The sequence below is a fragment of the Ambystoma mexicanum genome, chromosome 4q (genome assembly GCF_040938575.1).
Source record: "Ambystoma mexicanum isolate Mex_15411 chromosome 4q, UKY_AmexF1_1, whole genome shotgun sequence".
Taxonomy (NCBI): Eukaryota; Metazoa; Chordata; class Amphibia; order Caudata; family Ambystomatidae; genus Ambystoma; species Ambystoma mexicanum.
Genome location: NC_090928.1, coordinates 52,403,461 through 52,418,846, shown reverse-complemented (window position 1 = coordinate 52,418,846; position 15,386 = coordinate 52,403,461). Strand labels below are relative to the sequence as shown.

Below are 15,386 nucleotides of genomic sequence, written 5' to 3'. Positions count from 1 at the left end.
AACAATAATCATAATGCACTTCTATAAGTAGTGCTATTATACCTTGAAAGAATGTATGGGTGTTATAGAGCATTTTTTTAAATAATATACATCTGTTGAAAAATAAAAAAGATAAAGATGTCTTAGCAGGCAGAATAAATGTTGAAGAAAGAAATACACAAATTATACAAACGCATAATCAGAAAATATACTTAAATATAACTAATATAAATTAACAAGTAGATTGAACCTATAACTGACTATATAGTATAATATCTTGGTCAAAAGACTATTACATTAAAAATCAACTCTACAACAGACACTTCAAACATAGCCACACAAGATCTCCAGTATATTTAAAGATATCTGCCAGCAAAGGATAACATTATTAGTCATATTTCTATTTCTATCTCTATTAATCGGGAAAGACCAGCAAAACTGATATAAGCACAAACAGGAAAGCATTGCGTTCTCTACAGAACACCATAGAAAACGTGGTTAGCATGTCAAGTGTAATATCAATTTCAAATATCTATAAACATTCAATAATGACTTTACACAGTGTGATAATACTGCTAAACATGGAACTGAAGATCTTAAAAAGTGAACAAAATACATTTTCAAATGAACTGACATTTGTTTTTCCTAAAACAAGATTATAATATGTAGCATTCTACATTCCAGTTAGAATCTGGAAGGTGACTATGGAATAAGCAGTGTGGGTGTTCAGTTAAAGTCAGTTGACTAAGGCATGCTGTGAAGCTGGTGGGGACTAATGATGGAGCTGAATAAAAAAGAAGTTTGACTTACCTGATGTTTAAGTTGTGGTCATTTCAATGGTGGCGAGCTACATGGCGGCCAGTGTCCCCACTAAGTAGCTGGTCATCTGGGATCCCCGTGCTGAATAGAGGTTCTTCTGTGCCTGCATTTTCTCTGGTTCTGTTGTCCAAGCCTGTGTTTCCATCCAGCGTGACTAAACTTGGCGCAGCAGAGCAGCTGGCGGGACAGGCTGTTGTCCTGCTAGCAGTGGGAAGGAGTGGAGCCAAGCTCTGCCCGTGCAGCATCAGATGCATTTCATTATTTGGTGCCGGACCGCAGAGCGGTTGGCAGGGCAGGCTGTTGTCCTGCTAGCGGTGGGAAGTAGGAGTAGTGGAGGAAAGCCCTGCCTGTGCAGCATCAGCTGCATTTCTTTATTTGGAGCTGGACCACGGAACAGCTGGCAGGGCAGTCTGTTGTCCTGCTAGCAGTGGGAAGGAGGAGGAGTGGAGCCCAGCCCTGCAGCATAATGTGAAGAATCCGGTGGATCTCCAACTAAAACCCTGCCTAAAGTCTCCTCCTAGGTGGCCTGGGGAGGGCATATGCTTTCTGATCCCAATCCTGGGGGTGGCGTACTGCGGGAGGATCACTTGGGTGGAGACAAGGCCAAGTGTAGTGGGGAGATTCTGTAGGGTGAGACATGGTATTTTCTCAGATACTCTTAAGACTATTCCGAAAGAGTTTATAGCCTCTTGTAGTTCAGATGAATTTCTGCCTATGGTGAAGCCTAAAATAATATAATCTGGGGCTAAAACGTGTAAATCTGTCACATCCTCAGAACATTTCTTTGTTATCCCTAAATGTCCTCCCCAATATCAAAGGTATACAAAAGAGAGTGGCGCAAGTGTTGCATCTCCTATCTATATCCAGAATCCCTCTTCTAACAGCATCAAGGGAAGTAAAATACCTGTTAAAAATAGTAAAGCAGTAGGAAAATCGAATTTCCTTAAATTGAACTACATGCCCCAGAATCCCTCAGCGACTGTGACGAAGAAGAGGGCTGAAGAGCCATGTAGAGCTAAAGGACAGGCAGGCAAAATTTCCATTGGCAGGGTAAGGCAATCAACTCTAAGGGCCTGCACCTGAAGCCAATTAACTCACCTGATAGGAATAAAAGGCTGCTGCAGGAAGGAGCAGCAGAAAGAAGCTGGAGCAGGATCTGAAAGGTTGGCAGCAGTGGCAGAAGACGACACAGAGCACAAGGCTGACAGATCACTAGGCAGCGTGACCACAAGCCAGAGCATAGGAAGAGCAGATTTGACCTGCAGGCTCAGAGTTGGTCCTGTGCTCACAAACCTTACGTTGTTGTAGCTGTACTTGAAGAGACTGGGAGAAACAAGCAATCTTTCCAGATGCACCTAATTGCTGTGAATGCAGAGCTGAAGTTGTGCACCCACGCGAGGCCCGTGTGCAGAGGCAAGCAGAGGGAAGCTGGAGAAATGAAGACACTCCGTTGTTGAGGCCGAACCCCACACAACCTGTGCAGCAGAGGGGTGTGGGGCCCAAGAGAAGTAAGAAAGCCGGGAGGTGAAAACTGCCCGTAAATGCAGTGACTTTGGAGCCGGTGAGTGAAGCTCTGTACTCCCAAAGCACAAGAATTACCTTGCCGGTAACTGTAGCCAGTTGAATTCACACTTGCGTAGAAGTTGGAGCGGGTGAAGTTGTTTGCAGTCGTGGGAAGTCTTCAATGACAAAGGGAATTTTTATTACATGTTTTCAGCACAAGTTAAAGTGCCCGCATACGAAGAAAATCTTTCTTTTCTCATTCTTGCCTTTAAAACCAAGGATGTTGCATGCCTCCTATTAAGTGGGAGAACGTTATCGGTAATTGGTCAAGAAGTAGTAATTGACTTTCCCAAAGTGTTACAAGAATATTTCACATCACAGAAAGGTCCCATATGAGAAACTGTGTTTCCTGATCCTTGTTAAAATAGAACCTTGCCGGAAAAAAGGGAACGCAAGTTTGTAAGCTGAAGTTTATCATCAAAGATAAATCGAGGATACATAAATTTGTTTCAGAAGTGAAAACGGACTCTTGTAACATTCAGTACAAATACATAATACTTGTAGAAGTTGCTGAAGTCACAAGCATTACCCAAGCCAATAGACAGTTCCTCTATAAAGTGAAACCAGCTCACTTAAGATCCGAAAACCAATGCTCTGAAGTTCTTGAAGCTGCTACAAACCCAGAGTCCTCTGATACAGGGGTGATCAGGTTATCCATGGTTGGAAGCGGGTCAATACAGCTTTGGGGTAACTACTAGAAATCAGAACTTGGGCATAAAGCTGGGGAAGGGAGTTGGGAGCTTGTTAAAAAGACGATCACTTATCTGTGAAGCTGAGACTATTGAAGCTGACAAAAAGAAGCAGTCTAGAAGCCAAGATAGATTTTTGTGGTAGCTGCAAGACAGAAATGGAGAGGCAAAGAGGCTGCCCTTTTCGAGTGCTTGCCAACCTGTAGAGGTTGAGAAGTCTGTTTAAAGTTTCCTAACATATATTTAAGATATCCAAGTCAAGGGTACACATGGGTGGACGGAGTCCCCCACTTTTTTCAGGAGTCCCCCACTTCTTTCAGAGTTCACCTTGATATGCTAATTTCTGGTGATGCCACATTCAATTGGTATGGTATTGAGTCAACCCCCCTTTTCTTTTAGTACTTGACCCCTGCATTTGCAGCAGACGAAGTAGAGCTGTGGTTGTCATTCATTTTGGCAGAACATTTTTCTTTGAATGTAGTTGAGGCAGTAGTAGACTGAGAGGCAGGGGAGTCTGCTCTCGTAGTATCCTTTGTAGAAGGGAGTTGCCAAACGCAACTTCATTAGAGGAAGCATCCTGACAAAATGTATTGAAGATGCTGAGTCAAGAGATGTTGTTAAAGCAGAAGTGGTATTTTTTTTAAACTTTATTCATTCCATCCTGGATGGAGGTCATCCAGGATTATCCAGGATTACCATAGGTGTTGTTTTCTTTGTGGAACTTGGAAGAGGAACTTTTCAACAAACCAAGAAGGCACTGTTACCAGTGGATTCCTTGTTTAAGTGAACTTCTGTTTCTTTGGAACCTTTCAAGAATTGATTTAAGACTTCTGGACATTCCTGGGGAAGAAGAGCTACCCAGGCCAGATAGAAATCATCCAAGACACAGATTGTTTGGTAATCCTTTATTTATGTTGTTTATGCTTTGTTTGGATTGTTTTTGCTGTTTAGAGGGCCAGTTTTGCATATGCTAGGAGATTTTCCCTTAGATCCTAGACTAGGTTGGGAATTTCCTGGTAGAGTAGGCTTAGTTATGTTTTATTTGCATTTTTCCTTTGAAATAAAATGTCAAATACTGAAATAACTACAAGCAGATGTCCGCCTCGCATTACTGACCCCTTACAATAAGCAGCATTTCATTATTTGGCGCCGAACTGCAGAGCGGCTGGTGGCGTAGGCTGTTGTCCTGTTTGCAGTGGGAAGGAGGAGAAATGGAGCCCACCTCTGCCTGTGTAGCATCAGCTGCATTTCATTATTTGGAGCCGGACCACGGATTGGCTGGCGGGGCTGGCTGCTGTCATGCTGTTGCCTCTTCTGGGGGCTCAGAAGGTATCAGGGTGCTGCTGGAGAGGATACTGTATCAGTTTCTTTTTCCCCTGCCGTAGCCCGGATTACAAAAAGGGATTTTTTTCTCTTGTGTTTTGTTACCTGCCAGTCTGGGGTGCCTGGAGGAACGTATGCTATATGTTTTGTAGGTGTGATTCTGGCTTGCTTGAAGGTGTTCTCGTATGGGATACCAACCCCATTTTTTAGGGTGACCAAGCGACCAGCAACGACCGTAAGACCTTAAGATCATAAGAGCAGGTATTATTATTATGATTTACTCTTTCTCACATATGGAGACTAAGATTGAGACTGATTGGAATTCTTTTTTTGTTATGCCGGCTGGTCCAGCTAGTTGAGGATGATAAAAAACTTTTTCCACTGCTGTAACCCTTCATTTTTATAAGTGGTCATGCCAAAAAAGAAGGCTAAAGAGGACCTGATTGGATGAAAAAATTCTAAGAAATTCGAAGGAGGCTGGAGAGAAAAAAACTGGAGGTTCCCAATCCTTGTTGGACACATATTAACAGGCAATGGCAGGGAAAATAGAAGAGCGTATCTTAGTTACTGAGAGGGCTATCGTGGCAGCCATCCAGAATGAGGGTTCTATATGCTCAGTGAAATCAGCAGGACTGCACAGAGAGTACTCTGCGTCAAGCTGTAGGGCTAACTCTCCAATTAAACCGGCTGAAACACCTACAAATATATGTGATGACGCAGACGATAGGCATGGTGAAAAAAGGACTTTGCCTAGTGTTTCCACCAATATCAAAAATGGTGCGCATACGCCTATCCAGGAGAGCCTGCACATGAAAGATGCTATACTGGAGACTGCTATATTGGAGATGACTAAAGCTAATGCCCTTCCTGCTACCCCTCCTTCTGTTAAGAATGTGGGCACTGCTATTACTGGATTGCAGCCCTATTGCTGAACATCTCTGCACACCCTGTAGACCCACCTATTCTTGAGGTCTCACATACGTGTAGTGAGGATGATTTAAGGAGTGTCGTACAGCTTTTAGAGGATATTCTGGATATAAACCCATCCTAACTGCAATAACGTCTCTAAGACAAATTGTTTTGGGATCTCTTGCTATTATGGATGATACTTTGAGGGGTCTGGAAAAAAGTATTTTGGAACCAGATACCTCAAGGCAATACCATTGGTAAGGCACTGAATACATCTAGTGGCACCCTGCGGAGAACAACAATAAGAAGGATATGATCTGGCTTGTGGATGATGGGAGGGGAAGGTGGGTTCTGGATATAGTGGACAAGGAATCTATGGGGTGGTCTAATGGTGTATCGAATTTCATAGGTGATCTTCCACAATTTCAAGTGACAGAGGGGGTGGCTTTCGCTGTTATAATAGACCTTTCCCCGGAGGCAGCTCATTTGGTAGGCATGATCATGGACGCGCCGATGTTATCGGTGGGTAGTATTGAGTCTACCCCTTTGTTAATAAACAAAACCAGCCATTGGATGAATACCAAAATACTCGGCACAAAAATGGACCCACGTTTGATCCTTATGGCAGGAGGGTCAGTTGTGTAGGTTCAACAAAAAAAAGCATTAAAGGGGATCCAGCCCTTTTGAGTTACTTATTCGGCTCTAATTTGTCCAGGCCTTGCCCCATAGCGAGACACCTTTATAGAAGCTGTTCGGTTCCTTTAGCACATTTTTACCCTACTATTTTACAATTGGGAGACTCCATAAATAGATTTAATGTTGTTGAGGTAAAGAGGCAGGTGAGTCTCTCAAATGGGGTGCAGCACGTGAACAGTTGGGAGGGGGGACAGCAGGGGAACTATGCAAAGGAAGCCACTTCCTCTGATGGGTTAAGGTACGTTGGGGTATAACCATTTATTAGTGCGCTCTGGCCTTTTGATTTTCATTGGTAGGTTAGCTGCGTCCCCAGCACTGCAAGGTATCCCCCTAAACATCTCATGCTAAATAGTTCAACTGATAATGTTGTGCTGGAGAGTCGCGCTTAGCCAAAGATGTTGTGTTCCCCTACATAATACAATCATTAACAAAATCAATTTATTTGTGCTCTTGATTTATTTTCTTGGTGACAGCCGACACGTGATTCGACACTTGGTCGTCCTCAAGGCAACTGGTCTTGGGTGTTGTATCCATACGAGTTGTGTCACTTAGTTTCTAGGGTCCAATAATCCCTTGTACTCTTCTACGTCATTCCCTCCAATATATATCTCCTCAGATATACTCCACGGCTTCTTATTCTGTTCTGTACTGTTCATTAGTACCTCACGGCTTGCCTGTTCTATCAAAATTCCAGTCCTCATTAGGCTTGGTAGAAGTCCTTCGGGATTGATCCCGGGCACAACGTGAGCATTTGCCAATTAACTCATAAACTCTCAAAGGACCAACATTGAGAGGGAGAGTGTGGATCCCCCTCCATTAGTGTCAACATGTTTTCTGTCATGGAATAATGCCAGAGTGAACTCTTAATTGATGATGGAGGATATTGTATTGTTTCTTAAAACATGTGATGTCATTTTGTTACAGGAGGCGTGGGAAACTGAAAGTTTGTTCCTGGAGGGCTTTGCAACTATATTCACTCCTGCCAGAAAGAATAATAGAGGTAGCTATTTTGCGGCACTTATGACAGTGACAAGGGCTTCATTAGACTTTGTTATAAAAGTAATTGATACAAATTTGAATAATTTGCAGATAACTGTCCTCACCCCAAGGATGGGGGACTGCTTTGTAATCCTACATTTTTATAATAGCCCTCACTGTTTAGACCTTAATACACTGGAAACGTTTAAAACCTGTGTGAAGGCAAAGGTTTTTGGGCACTTAGATGCCAATAATGTGATACTTCTGGGTTGGGATTTAAATCTTAAACTAGGTAATGGGCTACCATAGTGTTTATGTGATGACTGGGAAGACCATTTTCTAGGCATTCAAGATCCCCGGATGTTGGAGGACAGCATGTGCGCGAAGGGGGCGATATTCTGGTTATGGTTGCTTGAATGGGGTATGCAATGCTAGAACGGCCGTGTACAACCCAATGTGCCGGGCGGCGCTACTTTTAAAAATTATCGAGGTTCCTCCACGATTGATTATTTTTGTATTCTGGTTTTCCATTGGTATATGGTGGAAGATTTCAGGTCATGGATAAGCCATGTAGTGACCACTTCCCCAATCGCGCTAGTATCCTGTGGCAAAGGTACAATTCTATCTCTGTACAGTTCCCCCATCTTGATCAGGCTGAGGATGCTTCACCTGGTAAGTGCAGGATTAAGTGGGTAAAGCAGAACAATTCTAGAATACAACATCAGGTAGTCACCCCTAATTTACATTTGATTCAAGACATCCTTAAGAATGAGAAACCCATGCTTGTTATGGTGTATTTGTTTTAAAATGCAATGAATAAGGTCTCTGGTATGTTCGTCCAGGAAATGGGAAAAAGGCAGAGGCAGAATAGGGGTGGTTTAATGATGAGTGTAAACTGGCAAAACAGCTCTCTTGTCCACCCTAAAATCTGGGTGCACTACTAAAAGCGTGATTATTCAGGCCAGGGCTTCCTACAAGATAGCAATTGAAACCTGCAAGAAGGAGCTCGATCTACAGGCCTGGGAAGCCCTGGTTGAGGCCTCCAAATATAAAGAGTCTAAAGCTTTTTGGAAAGTGGCCACCTCTGGGCCTAAATACAAATGTGGTAGGAAAGATCCTAAGACAACTGTTGAAGCTGTTGCTTAGATGGAACACTTTGCAGCACTTTACCAGGGCCAGCAGGAAGGAGGGGAATGTTCTTCTTTCACAGCGGGATCCCTGGAATGTCGGCCGGGAGATGGTACCCAAGCAATAATTATCCAAGCCCATAATAAGGCCCCTGGTCCTGATGCAGTACCTATGGATTTTTTCCTGGATCTTTGGGCACCCTTGTTGATCATCTCTTTTAATGCCATACTGTGATCTGGGGCTATTCCCTCTTCATGGAAAGACGCAATTATTTATCCTATTTTAAAAAAAAGGTGATTGTGAGCCCAGTCTCCTACTGCCCCATATCCCTCTTGGATTCTACATTTAAAGTTTTTGGGAGGGTGGTTTCGCAGCATCTCGAAGAGTGGATATTGACAAATTCCATTTCATCAGATATTCAACTGGGATTTAGGCTGGGGGTGGGAACTTATGAACCAGCATTCAATGTATATTTTGTGATGTCCCCCTCGATTTACATCAGAAGGGAACCAATATATGTGGCTTTCATGGATCCGAGCACCGCCTTTGACAAAATCACCAGGTCAAAATTGTGGGGTGTGCTCAGGTCCTTGGATTGCTCGGTGGATTTAATTTGCTCCTTGAGGCGGTCCATGTAAATAATAGAGCCTGCATACGATACAGAGAGCAAGATGTACTCCTTATTTCGAGGTCAACAAGGGAGTGCACCAAGACTGTGTCTTGGCTCCAGTTTTGTTCATACTTTATATTAATGGTTTAGAACAAGGCTTAGTGAACACCAAGGCAGACTACCCTAGAGTGTGGAATAGAGCCCTTTCGGTGCTTGCTAATGCAGACGATACCATCCTTATTATGCGCACACCTAGGGCTCTCCAACGGTTAATTACCACTTATACGCAATTCATATCTGACATAGACTTGGTAGTCAACTCTGCTAAATCGGCTGTTATGGCATGCTCACTGAGCAAAACGGTTTCAAAGATGTGCAACATGCAGTGTCTAGGAGCAGTGATTCCAAAAGTCACAGAATTTGACTGTTAGGCAAGAGTTTGTTAAGTACCCTTGGGGTAACTACACAACCTTGTCCTCCTGGCAATAGGAACTCAACCTTTGGTATAAGACTGTACTACACAGGTTGGTAGTGAGGTTGAGCAGCCAGACTTATCTCAAGAGGGGTCAATGTGAGCAGTAGTGTAGTTACACAGAGATTCACAGTGACAGGTATCCAAATAAACAAACAATTAATTTAACAGTCAGTTTGAATAAGCCTTCTTTAGAAGGGGCAATATAATAGTAACACTCAAATACACTCCAAACTACACACTCTTAGTTCTCTAAATCAGCAAGTACCCATTGGGGATGGCACACAGACACTTCCTACACCCTCAGGTGACTTAAAGAGCTAGGACACTTGGACATTAATAGATCACTAGTACATTTAGAGCAATACTGAGATTGGTGTCAAAGAAAAGGTAATCAGAATAAAACAAGAGATCAAACAAATATTCTGAAACAGGTAAGTACTTTTCAAACTCCCCAATGCAAAGTAAGTTAACCCTTTCCTGGAAGGAAGGTAAAACACACAGTCAGAGGGAAGAAGAGTCATTCAGGGAGCCAGGCCAGCCAATGTCAATTGGGCAAAAGTCTAGGTGAGCTGAAGCACTTCTTGCAGGTAAGTAAAAGTGTTGCACAATGTTTTAGAAGTCTTTGTAGAAAAAGTGGAATCAATGTAAGGCCACAAGCTGTTTAGGCTTGTGGGGAGTAAAGCTGTAAGCAACTCTACAGAAGCAACTAAGACAAGTCTCAACTGAGAACAAGTAAGGCTACACAACAATAGGTAAGTTCTCTTACACTGTACAGTACCTTTGGTTAGAAGAAATGGTTCCAGCTGGCTTCTGTTCCTGTGCAGCTCTGCAGAGGCTGTTGTTCCTGGGCCTCAGTCATGGGGACGATAGGGCGGACTTCTGGGGACTCCTGCACTGCAATGGGACGGTCAGCAGCAGCAAATGACAAACTTCAATTCAGCAGCACTTCGCGGTTTCAGCTCCTCGTGTCTCAGCAAATAGCCCCACCGCGGTTCTCGGTTACCACTTCAGACTTTCTTCGCATCTGGGCCCCGCACTGTGTTGAGGTGGCTCAGGCTCAGTTAGTCCTACTTCCCGGGAGACCAGAGGATCTTCCTGGAGCTCGGGTCCGACTTAAAAGTGATGCACCCAATCTGGTGTTCCTCTCCCTGGCACTTCGGTTCCAACAGCTGCAGCAGCAGCAGAAGTACAGACAGCTTCGAGAGGATGCCCAGACGAGTTCACGTTTGGAGTTGATTGGTCCCACCAACTCAAGGGGAGAAGTCGTCCTTGTAGGGCTTCTCTAGTCGAGGCGAATTCGGAGCTTCAGCACAGCAGCAGGGCTTCACCGGGCAAACCAAAGGTCCAGGAGTTGCAGCAGGCGTCGCCTCCAAGTTCTTCTTCGGATTCCTTCGTCCAGTGGTCGACTCTGCTTCCAAGCAAAAAAGCCTCGCCTTTTATGCAGGTTTCTCCCATTCATTCCAGCCTAGCTGTCTATCACACAGCAGGGTGGCTGTACTTGCCAGACAGCCGGCCGGCCAATCACCTTTGGGTGCATTCCTGTAACCAAGGGCAATAAGCACAGGGAGTTTCGGGCACCTCCCTCACTTCCTGCCCATGCCAAACATCCTGGAGCCAGAGGGGGGCTTCACTCGTGAATCCTGCCAAAGACAAAATGAACAAAGGGACCAAACCTGGTTTGGTGTACAGTGTAAATCTCAAGAAGGACCTTTCCAACAAGAAATGGCGAAAAAAGAAGACCGGGACATTTTGCCAAAATGGGCACCCATGGGTGCTTCACTGCAGCTGCGAACGCAGCCCGTGGTAAAAACACACAACATTAGTTCAAAGTAAAACACTGCCACCAGCCATTAATTGTAGAAAGGGTAACATAAACATGTTACATGAGAAACTACCCAAAAGGGGATACTAAGTAACCCCTCCAGCAACCTACCGTAAGATAGTGTGTGCTGGGTCTAGAAAGTTACAAATGTAAGTAAAGTCAATTTCACTTCACTGCTCGTGGAAACAGTAGTCTATCCAAGAGAAAGTATTTAAATCTTTGGGAAATCTGAAAGACTTCCCTTTGCCACTGCACTGAAGGTGCTGTGTGCCACAATGTAAAAAGATGATGCCTATGTTTGTCAGACTCCAAAACCAAAAGAAACACAGAAAACACATTGGATTGAAAGTACAAAGTCTCAAAGTTCAGCAAAAGAGCTGGGGGTCTCTAAGGTAGAGAGGAATTAGCACATTTCTGAGAATTCTCCCTAACATTGACTATTTAGGTATGCCCATTTCTAGCTCCCTGACAGGGGCAGTGCATGTGGCCAAACAAAAAATACAAATGACACAAAGCCTGGGTGGGGTAGCTCGCTTTATGGGTATGTGTTGTGGCAAACTATTACAAATGATCCTTAAGGTTTATAATACCCAAACATTGGCTTCAAACAACTATGGAGCTAGTTTGTGGGGTTTTAGCAAGGTTGTGGGATTACAGGTGGGCGAAAAAGAATTCTTTAAAACTTGTTGGGTTTGCAAGGCTCGGCCGCAAATTTTGCAGTTCATGTGGAACTGGGCATAGGATTCTTGGAAGACACTTGGCTTCTGGCCCCATTATTACACTGGCTCAGAATTTTGTCAAACGCTAATGCCTTCTTACCTCATTTTTTTATTAAGAAAGTTCTGAAAATTGATGGAGCCAATCGAATCCCCTGGTTTAAATATCTTAAAGGAAGCATCGCTAGCGTAAATGCATATACACTTTTTCCCCCCGGAAGTCCTATTATCTAAGACCCAAATTACAAGCTATCCGGAAGGTTTCAAATCTAGAATCCTGGAAGAAAGGGAATAGAATGAACTCAGGATTAATACTAATAGGAGGCATGCCATTATTGGTATCCTGGGTTTGCTACAATCTTACCTTTTGTTCAACTACTATCCATCAGATCGTTGCCTGATTACAAGGGCTCATTTTGACTGTTTGAGATTAAAGATTAACACTAGTCATTGGCAGGGCTATTCAGCGGGTACTAGCTGTCCAGTATGTGGATAATAATAAGCAGCGCTCAGATACCTGAGGGTTTGTAGAGCTATATAAGTGCCAAATTATTATTATTATTATTATTTTAAGAATGTGACGATTTATTATATTTTATCCTCTTCTGCCCAGCTTATAGCGAAATTCGAAGACAAACGATTCTGCCTGTTTTAAGGCAATCCAACCTCACTCAATGTCAGCCAGCCATTTACTTCTTGTTAAAAGCAGACTCTGGGTACATGCCAAGGGCTCAGCGCCCTTTCCTTAGGAGAGCGATGAAAATCAGAGGAACCTTCCGAGAAGAACTCCTGCTCTTTTACCATTTTATTTGTTTTTATTTATTGTTATTTATTGTGCATTTTGTAAGGCTCTTATACATCAAGTAAATTCTGTTTCAAAGCGGGAAACAGGGAGGGAACATGGGATTGAAAAATAAATATAACAATGAAAGATAGAGGCGGACCTACAAGGCCTTATGAGCATTCAGAACATGCAAGTGCAGAGAGAGAAGGGGTGAGGGAGTGGGTTGGTAGGTGTTAGCCCTGACATAGCTAGTTGACGTTTACTGTCAACGGGTTTTTCCTTTTACAATATTCTTTTCTATGAGCTTTTAGCAGTTTTCATGATTTTACTATTGCACTGTTTTTATATTTTTAAATATATGTGTGTATGTTATACTGATGTGATGGGTGCTTTTAGGGGGCAGGTTATGTATTTGAGCCCGTTTTAATAATTTGGTTAGTGTTTTTTTATGTTTTATTCTCTCTTTTATGGCTTACAGCCGAATAAAGAATATTTGAAGATTAAATAGTATTGGGTTTTGTCTGTGCTGTTCTGGCATAAAGAAGGGCAGGCAGTGAGAGTCCTCGGCTGCAGGCATCATGTGAGCTCCAGTGCTAGCGCGAGCTTGCCATGCTGTTGGCCGAAGGCATGTTATTAGAGGAATGGCCCTGTAGACGTAATTGTACATACTCCATGAAGACAACAAAGCGTTTACAATAAAGGACCCTATAACGTCAGGAAGCATGTGGCCATGTTGGATTTATTTTCTTTGGCATGAACAATGTAACCGTTATTTGTTCCTCCTCATCTCAGTGGGGGGGAGAAAAGGAGAGAGGACAAAGAAATCGTTATTATTGTTCTTCTTCTTTGTGTCAGTGCTGCTGAGGATAAGTAGCGGAACTCGGGTTAATCAATGCCATAAGACTCTGAAACGTGCAGTTTGATTGATTGTTAAAGATTGTTGAAGGTGCGAGTGTACGCACTGGACACACTGGAATAAAACAAAATGGCCAAGGACATATTCAAGGTGCAATAAAATACATAAGATGCAAGGTTTGCCTCCACCTAATTACTTTTTGAAGACACATGGGGAACCGGCTATACCCTGAAAGCGAGCAAGCAGTGCATGGACCAAATATTTCCAGTGAAAGGAAGAAATGTTTGTTGATGCATTGTCTTGGCAATTAGGGTCAAGATGAATACGAACATCTGCTAGTCTTGTCTAAGGAGGAGTCGAGCAATATGTCTGAAATGCCTAAGAATGATTGACAAAGATCATGCGAACATTTTTAATATTGTTTTAGAGAGGTATCATTTTGGCAAATGGAAGCAGGAGCAAAATAAATCAGTGGAACAATATGTGACGGCTCTGAGAGGATTGGCCTTGACTTGTGATTTTCAAAACACTCTTCAGGAAGTCCTGCAAGACCAGTTAATGCTTGAATGCAGTGACGTTAAAGTGAGGGAAGCCCTCTGGGCAAAGAACAATATATCCTTGGAGGAAGTGCTGCGGGTGGCAAAGGAAGTCGAGCATATGTACAAGTGTGTAAAAGAGCTAGAAAAGAAAACCGAACCAGAGGCGAGAAAACCTGAAGAGGCACATATTGTAGAAATCTTGACTGTGCAGGGGAAGCAGATGGCACCGCACCAGTGCAGTGTATTATCCCGAAATGAATGGGATAATAGAACGCTTCAACTGGGTTATTAAGGACAGTATTCGCAGTGCCATTTCAGAACGGAGTGATCAGAGGAAGGCTGTGGGTGAGACTGTTGTGGCTCACCGGTTTACTCCCCAGTCCACCACAGGGGTGTCTCCCTTTCAGATGCTGAGAGAGAGAAACCCAACACTAGTGTATGTCCACTGTGGTTAGCCAGGGCTTGCATTAGTAAGATTAATTTTGGTACTGTCAGAGAGAACATTAGAAGCAGACAGAGGGATAATAAAGTCAATTTTGACCTGTGTAAGGTGTCCAAGGAGGTGGATGTTAGAGCAGGTGATTGGGTGCATGTAAAGCTTCCCATGGGAACAAGAGGTTCGTCAGAGCCTACTGAAGTGGTGAAGAGGCTGCATGGGTTAGTTACGACTTCAGATAAAGAGTATGGAACTCACATAGAGTGTTCAAGAAGTCGAAGGTGAGAGATGTGAGTGGGAGCATGATGTGGGAAGCAAGAGATGGAGGAAGAGTGTGATGGGAGGAGAATGGGGAAGTTTGCAGGAGGGGCAGGCCAAGGAGGGAGTGTCGCAGACCAAGTTTTTTGAAGGAGTATTTGAGTTACGCGTATGTGAGTTAATATTTCACTGATTGGACAAGTGGTAGAAAAGGTTGTACATAGTTAGGAGTTTTGTTTCCGTTGTTGTTCGTTGGTTATTCTTAGAGTGTGAATGTTGATGCCCTCTCCCTGGGTTGTTGAATTATAAGGAAGAAAGGTGTGTAGCACTCTACATTCCAGTTAGAATCTGGAATGCGAATATAGAATGAGGAGTGTGGGTGGTTAGAGAAAGTCAGTTGCCAAAGGCATGCTGTGAAGCCGGTGGCCACTAATGATAGAGATGAATAAGAAGAAGTTTGACTTACCTGATGCATAGGTTGTGGTCCTTTCATAATATTAAGGAGTATAGGACCTGTCTGTTCCCATTTGTACTGTTTGTGGATTAAAACTTTGACTTTTCAAAAGCAAATAAAATTTCAGAAAAGTTTTCAGAAAACTGCATTTGATGCCAAGGGGGGCTGAAGAATGGCGATTAACATGGACGTGGATTTGTAAGCCTGCGTTAAAACTTTTCCCTACGGCCATCCAAGCCACAAGATAAGCTGCATAATGTATTGTCTATGGCATCAGGTTGCTTTTTTAATTATCTCTAATAAATAAATAAAAAATTCCAAGCCAATGCCAATTCCAAAAAGGTGTTGGAAG

At 43.2% G+C, this 15,386-nt stretch overlaps 1 protein-coding gene across 7 annotated transcripts in view; it reads right to left on the bottom strand.

The window, feature by feature from the left end:
• LOC138467455 (zinc finger protein 436-like) overlaps positions 1-15,386 on the bottom strand; it is a 252,005-nt gene that overhangs the window by 135,934 nt on the left and 100,685 nt on the right. The gene's annotated exons all lie outside the window — the stretch shown is intronic.